Source organism: Paramisgurnus dabryanus, chromosome 19, assembly GCF_030506205.2.
Source record: "Paramisgurnus dabryanus chromosome 19, PD_genome_1.1, whole genome shotgun sequence".
NCBI classification, from domain to species: domain Eukaryota; kingdom Metazoa; phylum Chordata; class Actinopteri; order Cypriniformes; family Cobitidae; genus Paramisgurnus; species Paramisgurnus dabryanus.
The window spans coordinates 31502103-31517710 of NC_133355.1; the positions used below are offsets into that span (position 1 = coordinate 31502103).

A 15608-nucleotide genomic window follows, 5' to 3' on the forward strand; every position below is an offset into this window, starting at 1 on the left:
TTTCATTTTCCGATCAGGAACTAAAGGGGTTATGTATGATTTATTACAATCATATTTAGAAGCAGTGCAGGTTGTTGTTAGTAAGTTTATGAATCGGGTTATGAATGCTACATAGATGCATGATGGAACTGGAAAGTAAAACTGATTTATAATGTATAATGAAAAGAACAGTCTGACTCGTACAAATATAAATCCTTATAATAATTGTTTGTATTCAGTAAACTTTGAATATGCATATAGTATACATAAAATTTAATTCAAGATACACAATAATAAATAATAGTAATAAATAATTTTTATACCTTTATATCTGTTCAAGAGTTTTTTATCATTAGGTTAAATCAAAAAATCATAAGGGCTTGAAACTATATAGAAGAGTAATGTATGTAGCCTACATGAATTTATTAATATAATAATACTATAAAAAAGGCATCACAATGCTCTCTTCACATCTTCACTGAGGGCTAAGCCCCCATAAGAATGAAATCCTATAATTGACCCTGATTAAAGGCATAGCGGAAGATTTTCCTGATTTAAAAAAAAAAAAAACGCCCCTCCACTTTTTTTTTACAAAATATACATGCACAACACTCTACTAGAGCTGTAATCGGGCCTTAAAAGTTAGGCCCGAAATGTCCGGAGCCCGACAGAATGCAGCCCGAACCCGAACGTACATTTAGATTGACAGCTTTTTAAAAGCCCGAACCCGTTTACAGCCCGACATTATTTAAATGTGCGCACACACACAGCTTTTGTCAAGAATGAGAAATTTACACAGGTTTTAACATTATTTATTCATGACTAATAATCTACACGACTTGGAAGTTGAAACAAAGAAATAAGTAATCTGTAACATTGTAACATCTCATTCTAAATAGGCTTATGCAATACACTATAAATATGCCAATAAAATTATTATTTCTTAACGAATTAAATTAAGATAATACATTCTGAATTAAGATGGGTATTTGGCAATAACGAAATTAAGAGGCAGGCTCCGCGGGATTTGCGTCGGCACTTCTCTCCATTACTGCCAACATTAGTCTATATCCTCTGTCTAAATTATGTAAGACTCGATTCATATTTAGTTATACATTGAAAAACCTACTCACCAAGATTAGGCTACATGTTTTTGATGAGGAAAATCATTAAATCCACTGTAAATGAATTCAGCGCGATCCTGCGCTACTGATTTGAACTTGACCGCACATTTACCTCACAAAGCCGGAGCGGAAGCCTGAGCCCGCCCCGAGCCCGTGTAAAATGTTAGAAATGAAGCCCGAACCCGCCCGAGCCCGTCGGGTCCCGACGGGTTCCGTCGGGTTCGGGCAAAGATCTTCAGCTCTACACTCTACCTGCTTCCAAGAGGGAACGCTTATTAACATGTGCACAAGAGAGCATGCACAAGCCTCTTCTCTTCACTCTGTTTACAAGTTGCTGCCGGCATGGCTCATACATTGAGATGTTTACTGTTTAAACTTTCTGCGCGATTCACGACTTGTGCCAGGGCTAGTATCGCTAAAGATTTCTCCTAATAGCATGCCAAACTTTACCTGTTGAGTAGAAACTTCGCTACTGAGGCTTCAGTGGGAAGGCCAACCTGTGTGAAATATTCTCCCAAAAACACTCTGGTCTTGTTTCTTTCTTCAGAGGCCTTTTTCTTCTTGTCATCCAAATCGTAAACACTTTTTCTCTTGCAACCCTCAGACATTTAAAAAAAAGCACACGATAAGAACGCTAGCTTCAATGAATGGCTGAAACCGTACCCCACCACACATATACACCTGAAAGTGCGTATGCGTAAAAAGCGTAGGGACAAGCACGTACAACGGCCTTACGTAAACATATCGCCAGAATGATTGACAACTGGGATGACCAATAGCCTTGATGATCCACCCGGAAAAAGAAAATATTTCGCTATACCTTTAAAAAACTTTTCTCTGGCCAAAAATATATTTTAAATATATACTAAATACATGTTCTAGAAAGTAATGCTCAATTGATTTTGTATGTTTTAACTTTGATATATAAAAATATTTTTCAAAATGTATTTTAACTCTTTCACCGCCAGCGTTTTTAAAAAAAGTTGTCAGCCAGCGCCAGCGTTTTTCATGATTTTCACCAAAGTTTAATGCCTTCCAGAAAATGTTCTTCTTTAAATATATAAACATACAATATACCAAATGAAAGAACAAACCCTCTGCTTTCAAACTAAAAAAAAACGTTTCATCCTACCTTCAGTGGTTCTTTTGTAATCAGCTTTTGAATATGGGTAGGTTTCTGCAAAAACACCACATTTTGAGCAAAAAGCAGAGATAATTCCATTTTTGTGACGGACTTTTGATAGAGATCCCATTCACAGCGATCTTTAAAACAGACACGGACATGCAGCCGCTTGCCAAAGGGCAATACTTCCGGGTTTAAAAAGTTGCGTAAGGGCGCCACCTGGTGGATAATAGCGGTATTGCGGAAAGACGGAAAATCTCGTCATTGGCGGGGAAGCGTTTTCTCTTAACTCTTTCACCGCCATTGACGAGATATCTCGTCAATTAAGAGAAAACGCTTGCCCGCCAATGACGAGATTTTCCGTCTTTCCGCAATGCCGCTATTATTCACCCTTCCGCAACTTTTTAAACCCGTAAGTATTGCCCTATGGCAAGCGGCTGCATGTCCGTTTCTGTTTTAAAGATCGCTCTGAATGGGATCTCTATGAAAAGTCCGAAAATTGAATTGTCTCTGCTTTTTGCTCAAAATGTGGTGTTTTTGCAGAAACCTACCCATATTCAAAAGCTGATTACGAAAAGAACCACTGAAGGTAGGATGAAACGTTTTTTTTTTTTTGTTTGAAAGCAGACGGTCTGTTCTTTCATTTGGTATTTTGTATGTTTATATATTTAAAGAAGAACATTTTCTGGAAGGCATTAAACTTTGGTGAATATCATGAAAACGTTGGCGCTGGCTGGCAACTTTTTTTAAAAACGCTGGCGGTGAAAGAGTTAATTGACGAGATATCTCGTCAATGGCGGTGAAAGAGTTAAGGGCAAGCAAATACAATTCTTTATTTACATCCCATATGGCAAAAATGTATTATTTTTATATTTTATATCTTATTTTATAAAGTGAAGTTTTTTTAAATGTTATGTTTACATGTTTGTAACAAAAACAAAGTTTTTCATTCAGTGCAATGTGTTATATATTTACTTATATCGAAATATATGAAGGGCTAAATATATTTTTGAATGCTTTAAAATCTATTTACTTTTAAAATATATTTCAAAATATAGAAAAAATGGCCAAAAATATATTTGTGAAAAATATTTTTTTGGCCATATTGTGGTATATTTTGAAATATATTTAAAAGTATGTTAAAAATATATTTTTTGCCATATGGGAAGGAAACTAATCAAAAGGGCCACCGGTGTAGTTACTGAAACAATTACGGGATGATAAACGAGGAGACGAGGGAGTAGGGTTCAGACATGGCCGTGGCCATCTTGGGAACAAGTTCAGGGGTACGTTCAAGATCAAAACGTTGCGCAGCGTTTTGCTATGGTTTTCGGGTTGAAGGACATGTTTCCTGGAAAAGGTGTGCACCAATGGAAAAGGTGTGCACCGATGTGCAACAGGGTTTAAGATACGTTTTCTCTTGTTTGGTGGGTGTTTCAGAACTGCAGTCCAATCAGTAGCAACATGTTAATTAACCACGTGGTACTAAAGAGACAGCTCGCACAATGGTTTCAAATTGGAAAAAAATTTTCATTCTGGACGGCAAGGGCAGTGACTGTAACATTGAGCATGTTTTACAGTATTAAACATGTATTCACAATGATTTCATCAGGCTCCAGAAACATTTAAAAAAGAACACAAGTAATGGCCTCTCAGCTACCAGAGTTGCAACCCTTGCGTCATCAGAACAGGGTGTTCAACGCATCACTGTTTCTGTTTAATAAACGTGTGCAACATGTTGTTGGGGCTAAACGCAGCCCAGGCATGGTGCGGCCATCTTGGGAACAGTTTCAGACATGGCGAGGACCATCTTGAGAACAGGTTCAGGCATGGTGGCAGCCATCTTGGGAACAGGCACTGGCGTAGTGGCCATCTTGGAAGCAGGTTTAGGAACAGGTTCAGGCATGGGCAAACAGGGGACAGATTTCTGATGTCTCTGGGGATATCTAACTGAGTAAGTTCCGTATTGGTTTGTATGTAAAGCTGTTTTGAAACAATGAACAATTGCATTTCCTGACCATTGTTAGTTAAGGGCTCGTTATATTCGTGCGTAGGTCCTACGGCGTAGCCGCGACGGCGTAGGATCCGTGTGGGTTTTCATTTATAGTTTTGCGTCGTCGTCCGCGTCGACGTGCAAACACATGCGCAGACCGCTGGTAGGCAGTATCCACGTTTGTAACCACAATAGCAGCGCGAACGTCAAAGAAGAAGTAGAAAGTTAACCCACAAACGAAGAAGAAACAGCAACTTGTTGTGTATAATTTGAGAAGACAAGCAACGATGGAAGTAAATAAACAACGACTTTTGATGCAGTTTGAGTTAAATCACTCCTCAACTTGGCTCATCTTTGTTTTCACCGTCACAAACGGAAATACCTATGACACAGTTTTTTAACTTCTTCTTCTTCTTCTTTCGTGTGTCCTCATCAAATGTCCAGCTCAGTAGAACTCAGCCACAATCTCATCTCAGGTCCCACATCGAATAGGCCGGCCTCCGAGGGTGGTTTATACAATGGACAGATGGTGATTATGTGCTCAGCAGTCTGCTCTGGCTTCCCGCACTCACACACTGCACTGTCCTCCAGGCCCCACTTCCTCATCGATGCTTTGTAACGTCCAACCCCGGTTCGCAGGCGGTTTAGCAGGGTCCATTGCCGGCGTGGCAGATCCTCTCCTTCAAGACCGCCTCCAGGGTCAAAGATGTAACGGTGGATTCATGAGGGCCCTGTTGACTCCCACTCCTGCTTCCAGGCTGCCGCGAGCCATGCCTCTGTGGACAGGTCCTCAGGAATAGACCTGAGCAGATCTTGTGCTGCCTTGTTGTACGGGTGGCGGGACTTCAGTCTATGAGGTGGCAATGCTGTTATGGTGGTATTGTGCAGGATATGCCAGTTGTATCTTTGGGCTTTCCTTACAAGAGCGGGGGTAGCACCTCTCGTCGGAGGCCGGCCGGGGCAATTCCCGCTAGTATTGGCAGATGGTAAACAGGGGTAGATTTCAAACAACCAGTTATAATCCGAAGGGCGGTGTTTATGGCTGTGTTGACTTTTCTGACGTGTGGGCTTCTGCACCAGCCTGGAGCACAGTATTCAGCTGTGGAGATAACGAGATTTACTGTTGATATTCGAAGCACCTTGGCAGTTGCACCTCAGCTAGTACCAGCGAGGCGTCAAATTATTGCGACCCTTGATGACACTTTGGCCGTCACTTCTTCAAGGTGTTGTTTGAATGTTAAAGATCTATCTATGCGTACGCCAAGGTACCGTGGGGCTTGCTGGAACTCAAGGCGCTTGTTATTCACGAATATGTCCAGTTCCCGTCTGGCCTCTCTGTTGTTCAAGTGGTAAGCTGCTGCAACTGTCTTGCCGATGCTGAGCTGTAAACGCCACTCACGCAGGTAGGCTGCCAAGGTGTCCATGTCCTGGTTTAGGCTGGCCTGCATCTGCTCCCATGTTTGTCGTCTCATCATAATGGCCAGGTCGTCAGCGTAACCATATTTCCGGGATGTTGTTTTTGGTAAGTCGTGGATGTAGATATTGAATAACATCGATGTGAGGACAGAACCCTGCGGAACACCATTCCTCAGCCTTCTAAGCCTGCTGCATTGACCGTCACTGGTCTTTAAGGTAAAGCTGCGGTTCGTCACCATCTCAATGATGAACTTCACCATGTGCCGGTCTGGAATGATCTTTAATAGCTTTAGGTGGAGTCCGTGGTCCAAACGGTATCATAAGCAGCTGTGAGATCAAGCAACACTACTCCAGCCTTCTGTTTTTCTTGAAAGCTGTCCTCAATGTCTTGGGTGATGTCTAACGGTCAACCGTTAACCGACCGCGCCGGAAGCCGGCTTGTTCCCTTGGGAGTTGAGGGTCCACTATTGGCTCAATACGATTATAGATCAGCCTCTCCATGATTTTGAATGGGACGCAGAGCAGTGAGATGGGTCGGTAGGATTTGGGGTCTTCAGCAGGCTTGTTTGGTTTTGGAAGGGCTATGACAGCAGCGCGGCGCCATATCCCCAGGAGCTTGGACCTCCGAAGGCATCCCAGCCCGGGATGTAGTTTGTGTTAAAGCCACGGGGGATGGTTTTCCTTGCTGCCCCAAGGAGTACTCTACAGTAGGCTGCATACCCAGCGTCCACATCGGCATTGTCTGGTTCTGGGAGACAGGATGATATCTTTTCTGTCTCCTCAGTGAATAACTGCCAGTTTGTCTTACGAAAGTTCCATCTCCTGACGGGTTTCCCAACAACTGGCTGCAACAGGGATGGGACCTTTATGATGGACGGTCGGTGGTATGAGCGGGGAAACCTATCAAGGAACCGTCTCTCTGGCTTTTGAGCCGTGTGCCGCACAGCGAAAGCCAAGTCCGGGTTGGTGTAGGTGTTCCAGCATGCTGAAAAGAAGCTTGGAGGTTCTTTGGGGTCAAACAGCAGCAACGCATTGGCACTGGAGGCCCATTGGCTTAATGTCTCTCCATTTGGTGTAGTATAACTGTAACCCCAGTCTATGTGCTGGCAGTTAAAGTCCCCTGCATAGATGAGGGGTGCAGGTGCCGGTGGAAGTGATGCCATGGTCAGCATTGATGGTGGGGGCTTGTAGACATTGACAAACGTTGTGGTCTGCACCTTAGTGGACAGCCATTCGACACTCGAGCCTGGTGGAGATTGGCCAGTGGCTGTCCAACTAAGGTTGGTCCTTACAAAGGTTGCAAGTCCATGCTGTTTGCTGTAGGTAGACCCAGCAAGCTGGAAACCAGGCAGTTTGAGGATGTTATCACTGTCACAGTGTGTCTCCTGGAGAAGGACGGCTGCTACTTTGTGGGAGTCAACGAGATGGTAGATGACTTCCATTTTGGCGGTGGTAAGGCCCTCTACATTAAGTTGGAACACCGACAGACCTTGGTACTCGATGATCGGGATGTCCCTTTGGTCTCTTGCACCTCGGCCTGCCAGCTAGATGATGTTGATGATGATGACTGGTTGGCGACATTCATTTCGCAAGCTAGTCTTGCACCGTTTCTTGCTACTTATGGAGGAGGCCACGTGAAGGCTGTCGTCATCTCCTCCAGTTTTTTACCTGACGGGAGGGGTTCTGGTCGACCAATCACAGCGCTTGCGGTCCGCGTAGATCTGACGCGCTGTTAAAATTTTTTCGAGGTGCACGTCAGGTTACGCAGAGCTACGCACAGGCTACGGATAGCCTACGCCGTAGCTACGGTGTAGAACCTACGCACGACTATAAATCGGGCTTTAGGGTGACCATATGTTCTTTCCGGAAGGGTCCTGGACAGGATGTCAGGTGCATTTTCCAGAAGTTCCATTTGTTGACTGCACATGTCATCAAGTTTCTCACATTTCAGTTAAAAGCATAAGACACAATCGTATTTATTCTTACCTTAAAATATAACGGTTGCTTTTCTGAAATAGAACCTAAAACAATAAACCTCAGTGACGTATGTGGTTGAAAAATATGACCTTCGGAAGATGCAACCGAAATCCTGGCCAGGATGCGTCCGAGAAAGAATGGCACGTATGGTCACCCTATGTAAGTCAAGGCATCACTTAGTCCCTGTCCCAAATGGCACACTCCGGACTTGTGGTCCTCCTCAGAGTCCACACTTTGATGACATCATGTAGTCCAGACTTTAGGGACCCTTGATGCGAGTCCACGTGGGTGCACAGGAGTTGTATTTTGGGACAGACTCGAGCGTCACACTGGAAATAGGTAGAGAAGTTGCTTGTCAGTGTGAACTCCTCCCTTCCGTCATCTGATTGGTCTGATTGGTCTTTTGCAAGGACTTCTGGGTTGGGAAAGTACGCGAAGCCTACTGCAGTGCAGGCTTCACTGAAGACCGCATCAAGGGGGCAAAGGAGGCGCTGATGAGCACACTTGAAAGCGTAAAAATTACAGATGGGACACCCTACGGACTCATAGACTAGGCGAGAATGCACAATTTAAGGCCACGAGACCGAAAGTCCACATGAAGTGCGCCATTTGGGACAGGGCCTCAGTGAGTCACACTGTTGACATACCTCCTAGAATGAAAGCTTGGGGTAGCTTTAGAGCACTCCAAACTTTGTTCAACCTCACAGCGTGTTTCAAACCACCCATAAAGTGATTCAATGCAAACATCCACAAAATTATAAAAAAAAAACTGTTTGTTTCATTGCATCATGAAATGGCTCATCAGGAGACTCATATAAAAAGTGATGTTTTGTGGTGCTTAAATGATGTTTGTGTGCTTAAATGGTGAATTTGGGTAAGAATATCATACCATACAACAGTGCAGATTTTAAAGCGTTATGATCCCACTTCCTCAGCTAAAGTGTGAGCCTCAGCTTTAATAACTGGATCAGTGGCTTTTTACTTTACTTCTAGAAGAGCATCACTAACCTTTGCAGCCTGGTACCTGACAGGTTTTATGCTCATCACCTGACTCTCTAGTCTAGTCTCTGTCCAGGATTTTAGAGTGATATTGAAGTGGCTTTTTAGAATATTCCAATATTGAGTGGAAGCTGAGAAAAGGTGAATAGCTTTTGCAGATAACCAAATAGGCAGTTTCTGGGGAGCTTTTTCCTGCATCAGCTACCAACAGGTTTAAATAATGTGCTGCACAGGGCACAAAAAGACCATTAATTTTAGGTGTGGGACAAAAAATTCTGAAATCGATTCTGAAATCAATTCACAAATGTCAAGAATTGATTCTAAATGTTAGTTTACAAAATAATAACGTGACGTTATCAGAACCAAAAGGCAGAACTCAACCGCCCTTACGAAAATTAACCATGGTTATATTGTGGTAAAAGTGTAGTAACCATGGTTTTTTGGTGTATTGATTACTATCAGCAAAACCATGGTTTTACTACCCTAACTATGGTTTAACTATGGTTTTAGAAAACCATGATTGCCAAAACCATGGTTATTTTGTAGTTACTATGGTTTTACTACAGTAACCATGGTTTTTTGGTTTTAACTGTAGTAAAACCATGGTTAATTTTCGTAAGGGGGGGGGGGTTAATGGGGTTTAATGTCTTAAAACAGGACATATATGTATATAAGAAAGACATTATTTATCCCTTAGTTGCATTAAAGTACAGTATATGACAGTTCAGAGACTAGTAGCAAAAGCGCAAACATTAACCTGGCTTTGAGGGCAAATGTGACGTAATGACGACACAGATATGCAAATTAGTACGCCAAGAATCGATTCTAAATCGAATAAGGGCACCCTAAGAATCGATTTTGAATCGATTCATGAGGGTCCAAGCGATTCCCACCCCTAGTTAATTTCTTCAAGGAATCCCATAAAATGTTTTTTTAACTTCCACATTGTGTAATGCCACGGCTAGAATAGTTAATGCAACCTGTTTTTATGGCTGATATCAGGGGTGAAGTCCACAGTTAGTGAAAAATATTTCACCTTTTTGATCTCATTATGGTTTTTTTAAACTCCTTACACACATTTTTATAACTTTGTCTCTTTTATTTTTTCAAAACTTTACACACAAATCCAAGAATTGCACACATAAAATGCAAAATGCCTCACATCTCTTGCAAAAAGAAGCAGTGCATTCAAAATATTACAAACACATCTCAAAAGCAAAACATTTGTTTTACGTTGCAAACATCTTTGCCATAATATTATATTTTTTGATATATCATATACACACAGTTATTCAAAACCTTAAAGAGCACCTATTATGGGATACACGTTTTTAAACATCCTTTTGTGTGTAAGTGTGTATTAGTACATGCTAACGATATTAAAAAAGTACATACCTCAAAGAAAACAATGACGCGAGTTATCGTCTCTAACGTTCGAGGACTACAAAAAACACTCGGATTGTAGGCAACAGTTTACTTCCTGGGATTAGTGACGTAGATAAGACCAACATTATCATAGTTCAGCCCTCTCTGCTTTGCTTGGGTACGCCCTCAAAGACGGGGGTGGGGAGCGCCGAGTCAGAAGAGAGCTAAAATGGCGGAGGTTGTGAGTTCCTGCTTTGACTCTGTTTGCAAACTCTTGTTTCATTGTTTAAGATATTAAATCTCTCGAGTAGACGCTGTCTCTTTAGATGCGAGGGCAAAATAGCACTTTATGGACTTCCACAGAGGACATCATGCAGTGTTTCCTCTAGGATTTTTTCCAGCTGTGGCGGCAGGGGGCGCCCATGATGATTATAAATGTACATTATTTTTTTTAATGTAGAAAATAGGCTACAGTAAACTAACATGTGTTTTTTATCATTTTCATGCTGTCATTTACTTTTCCTTATATTTATAGCATATTGCTTTTCTATGTTTGATCTAAACTGTATTTTCTTAAAAAATACGTACGTTTTATAGCTTCATATGGATCTTTCATTGTAGTTTTAATGTAGTGTGCAAGTTCGTGCTCGGGTTTAGCGTTACAGAGCTGTTGCAAAGTCACGCACAGTACTGTCTGATAATCCGAACCGCTGTGATTGACAGAACACCCGACATCTGCAGCAATTTATTCCACACCCGGGCTGTTTGACATAAAGAGCCCGACCCGGTCACACCGCAAATCGCGCAGTTATAGAAACCTTTATGCTCTTCGCAGACAGATCTTAAACACAAATAAGCACGGGGACATTTAAAAACTGTTACCTGTCGGAATCGAGTCGAATTCTGTTCTTGGATGTTAGACCCGCAGTTCACGCTCGCATATTGAGTCCCGACCTGGATCTACAACGCATATAACACGTTAATATTATTACACCTGTTACATCAAATATTAGAAGTTTCACCCGCGGGTACCCCGACCCTGTTGTTTCGTCTGAAAACAGATGAAACAGTCTCACCGTCTGCCTCCAGTTTTTATTACCAACGTCCTTCTCTTCCACGGGAATAAGTTTCCTTCCAAACAGATTCGACTAATGTCTTGCAGTCGTATATGAGTTGTATTCAGTATTTAGCCTTTTGTTTTTGTACAAACATCTTATCATTTAATGTGAAACTTTGTGAGTGTCGATCTAAAGCACAGAAGATTGACTGACAGCTGAGCGGTCAGCAGCGCGCTGCGCTTATAGCCTATATTCTGAATAACTAATGGCCAGATAAGTTGATAATATGAGTACAGTGATTACAAATGAATGTCCAAAAAACTCGTAATATGTTAAATCGAAAGTTTAATCATGTCATTTCTCGCAGCCCCGCGCTGGGTCCGTGTATATGCGCCTGTGAACAGCATACGCGTGATGACCTTGCAACTTAAATTACCCTTAATTTATTGCCAGACAGATAAAAGTAAAATAAAATTCGAATCTGTAAATTGTGTATTTTTATTTATGTAAACTCACAATAAGGAGAAAACCTTGTGCTTATTTAAAATCATTAAAAACATGACGTGATTTCTGCTGCTTTGGTTTAACAGCGCATCACAAAAAGAACAAAGAACAAAAACTCAAATACTTTTTTTATTCGTTTTGTCAATCTGATAATTATAACATATTTCGTGTAGACTTATTTATTTTATTATTATTTCTCAAAACAGAGACGTAGCCTAATCATCATCCGTTGATTTAAATCTATTTGTGCATGAAACTAAACCCATGGGGGAAATTATGATATTTTAGGAGATTTATTTATAAATGAGTGAACAACGCGAATCCAGAAAGGAATTTTTTTCTTTCTTGCTGGGCGGACATTTCGGTATAGCTTTATTTATTTTGCGAGCTTCCGCCGCGGGTTTTGTCTAGAAGGGATACAGAAAATTCCAAAAAGTTTAGGATTAGATTTGGAGGTAGGATTTTTAGGATAAAAACAGCGGCTCTGGCTACATAAGATACACATACATCCTACAATCCTGTGAAATGTTGTGTTTAGAGGTGGGTTTGGGTGAAGGATTAGGATTAAACAGTGCTCATCCGGCGAGATTTCGTTTGCTGTATCCCTTCTATCCACAACCGCAGGCGTGGCGGGGATGTTTTAGGCGTGGCGGGCCGCCACGGTTGAATGCATATAGCGGAAACACTGTCATGTTTAATACAGTTCCGGAAAAATCCAGTCAGAAGTTGTTAACGGAGTTTTCTCAATAACTGCTTTTCATGATCCGAAGCTGGATTTGCGCGACGTCTCCTCTTGAAAGTTGGATTACTGTGCACTTCTGGATCACAGGCTGTAAGTAGTATTCACGTTTATTATTTGCCTTTTACTGTACGTTACGTAACCGGTAACCGGAGATTAACATAATGTGCGTGTAGAGCTAAACTTGCAAGCTAATTGTTTTGTGTTGTAATACTGTATTTCATAAACAACGTACCATATTTACACACGTGTATGTTGAATTATGCAGACTATCGTTTTTTTTTATCTATGTTGGTTTAGACATGTTTACAAACTTGCTAAGTTGCTAAGCTAAATACAAATACCAGCTAAACTGTTACCGGTAAAATTTGTTCTCATGATCAAACTCAAGAAACTCTAAGTACAGATGATTTGTTTAAAGTTATATGTATTTTACTGTTGTATTTACTTGAAGCTTTCTTAGATTTTGAAACGAAGTAAACACGTAATGTGTGTTGCTAATGTTGGGCCATGTAATATGTAATACATTTACGTTTTAATGAATAGTCTAACGATTTATAGTCGTTGTACTCTATTGTTATAATATGTCTTTTTGACTGAATACATGTTTGTTTTATTTGTCTATATCCTAGATTCGCAGCTGGACACATCCTTCTACACTGTATGCAAACATGCAACATCATTACACACAGTACAAGGAGTCAGACTGGCATATGAGGAGCAAAGGTGTGTAACACACATGATGTATTTAGCTAGTGAAACCGCTACCAGTCTTTGATGTATAACTGATGATGACAAAGTTTTTTTTCTCTGCATAATAATAGGAACCCAGGCAGTAGCATCGTTTCACAATGTTTCCATCACCATCATCAGTGGATGCCTTTGCCGTCCGTAGCCTGAGATTTCAGATTTGCAACAAAAATAATTTGATTTTCTCATTTATTGGAATGCTGTGCAGGTATTTAAGTATTTTAGTAACCGTGTTAAATAAAGTAGTATTTACTTTTACAAGAAATTAATTGCTTGTTTATATTTTACAGGTATTTGTACCTTGCAGCCATCCATTACAATGTCACCAAGCCGTAACAAAAGCAGGAGAGGGAAAGTACAAGGCTATGTTCCCAAAACACACAAGTGACACACCGTAAGCAGTAATGTTTTATTTCAAATACATTCATAATTAAAAACTTAATGTATGAAGCAGGGAAATAAATGATCGAAACAAAAGATTTATTGACCGCAATATTTCTACAGTTATTTGGAGGATGTGATCAGGCTTGTGTTCGATGAGGTATGTGAAGATAAGCTGAAGGAAACCCCGATTCCAATGGACCTGGCATCACAGTTTGAGAGACCTTCAAAGGAGGACGTGATTGCATGCCATCTTCAGTGCAGGGGTCGTCGAAAGCCAAAATTGTGACCGATCTGATCAGGAAGCTCCAAGCATATCTGGAGAACAACACACGACAGGATGATAACCTTATAGTGTCGTCTTAAATAGCACCAGCTGACAAAGCTTTGATATGCCATTTATCTGAATAGATAGCTGTAAGAAATAAATTGAAAAATTTTTGAAAGAAGAGCACAATATGGTTACTAAAGTATGTTTATTTGTATATTGTTTAACATTTAAATATATATTTGTAATAAATAAATAAAACTTTTGACTGACTATTATATTTTCTTTAAAGTTACATCTTTTGTTCTTTTGGGTACTTTGTTACTATAATGATACTTTAGTGTTATTGGTTTAAAAATGTAATAAAACTTACTCTAGTCCTGCACCTCAAAGGCTTATAGTCGGTACAATAAATGTTCTGTGTGTAGGGATTTAGACAATTTGTGCAAAACCTGGATGATGAATCACGCAGGTAAGAGGCCCTGGAACATGTTGCATTCTCCTTAAAACCTAATAAGTAAAAACATAGCACTTATAAGTAAGCATTCTTTCATAAAAAAGTTTACCATAGTGAAATAATGTAGAACATTCATTTCAATTAATAATTTCTTTGTGCTACATTTGGTGTTTCCATATAGTTTGCACAGTGATATAGTATGTAACAGTCTTTTATAATACAGTTTACTATAGTAAAATAATGTTAATAAGTGAAATAGTTTTATAATCATTTCAACAAATACTTTCTATGTGCTACATTTGGTGTTTCCATATAGTTTGCACAGTAATATAGTATGTAAGCGGTCTTTTATAATAAAGTTTACTATAGTAAAATAATGTTAATAAGTGAAATAGTTTTATAATCATTTCAAAAAATACTTTCTATGTGCTACATGTGGTGTTTCCATATAGTTTGCAAAGTAATGTAGTATGTTATAATTACCTTTTGGATGTCTTTGCAACACATTTTCGTCTTCGTTTAGCATTCTGGCAGAGCTAAGGACACCTAAAAAAGTTAAATCCAATCGCGTTCATTGACGGAGATCGTTTATATCGTAACGGCCGTCTGAACTCTCTGGATCGAGCTCGAAGTGGTAAGGCAGTACAGACACCATCGTTTATAGAGAAATATAGAGCTTGTTTACGTTGCCTGTGACTCTCAGTCAGAACCGGAAAACCCACGCGTAGTCAGGGGCGTAACCTTTCAAACACACGCCGAACCCAGTTGACCAATAACAGTTGAGTAGTCATCTGACCAATCCGAATACACTAGACATTTTGGGAGGCGGAGACAGGAACTAAATCCGAGCGTTTTCCAGACATGCAGAAATCGGTGAGGTATGTAAGCAATTTATAAACCTCACAGTGCATTAGTTCAAGTTTTAATAACATGTACTATGGGATATTACGCTAACGTGCTAACGTGCTAATTTATTAGCATAATTGGTGCTCTTTAAGCTCTTCTTTCATGAGCTCTTATGCACATTTCTTTACAATACTTAAAGTAACTGTCAGAGAGATGTTGAGATTGAATATGTAAAATATGTAGATCAGTATATATGTATGACTCAGACTCAGTAGCCTGACTTTGTATGAGCAAGTCTGATATATTGGAGAAAATGTTGGATTTTGTTGGAAAATGTTGGAATTTATGTTTACAGTTTTTTGCTGTTGCTTAAACACATTTCTTTACAGTTTTTTACGATTGCTTAAGCACAATTTTGAAAACTATACACAACTTTATAAAAACAATATATTGTTACCATAAGAAACACACACATTTCATAAGACTTCAATTTTTTTTAACCAGTTACACACTGCTGTTGCAAACCTAAAACACTTTTAGCAAGTCTAATTCTTATTGATTAGAGTACTGCAAATGAAGTACAAAGAAAAAGTGCAACTATACAATAGTTTACCAAACACTACACAAGA

General features: G+C 40.1%; 1 long non-coding RNA gene across 1 annotated transcript; it reads right to left on the minus strand.

The window, feature by feature from the left end:
- Nucleotides 1–13553: 13553 nt before the first annotated feature.
- LOC141281061 (uncharacterized) lies at nt 13554–15006 on the minus strand. The gene is made up of 3 exons (XR_012335455.1): nt 14617–15006; nt 14050–14186; nt 13554–13726 (listed from the first exon to the last, which is right to left on the minus strand). It is a non-coding gene; the product is annotated as an uncharacterized lncRNA (long non-coding RNA).
- Between the last annotated feature and the right edge of the window lie 602 nt (nt 15007–15608).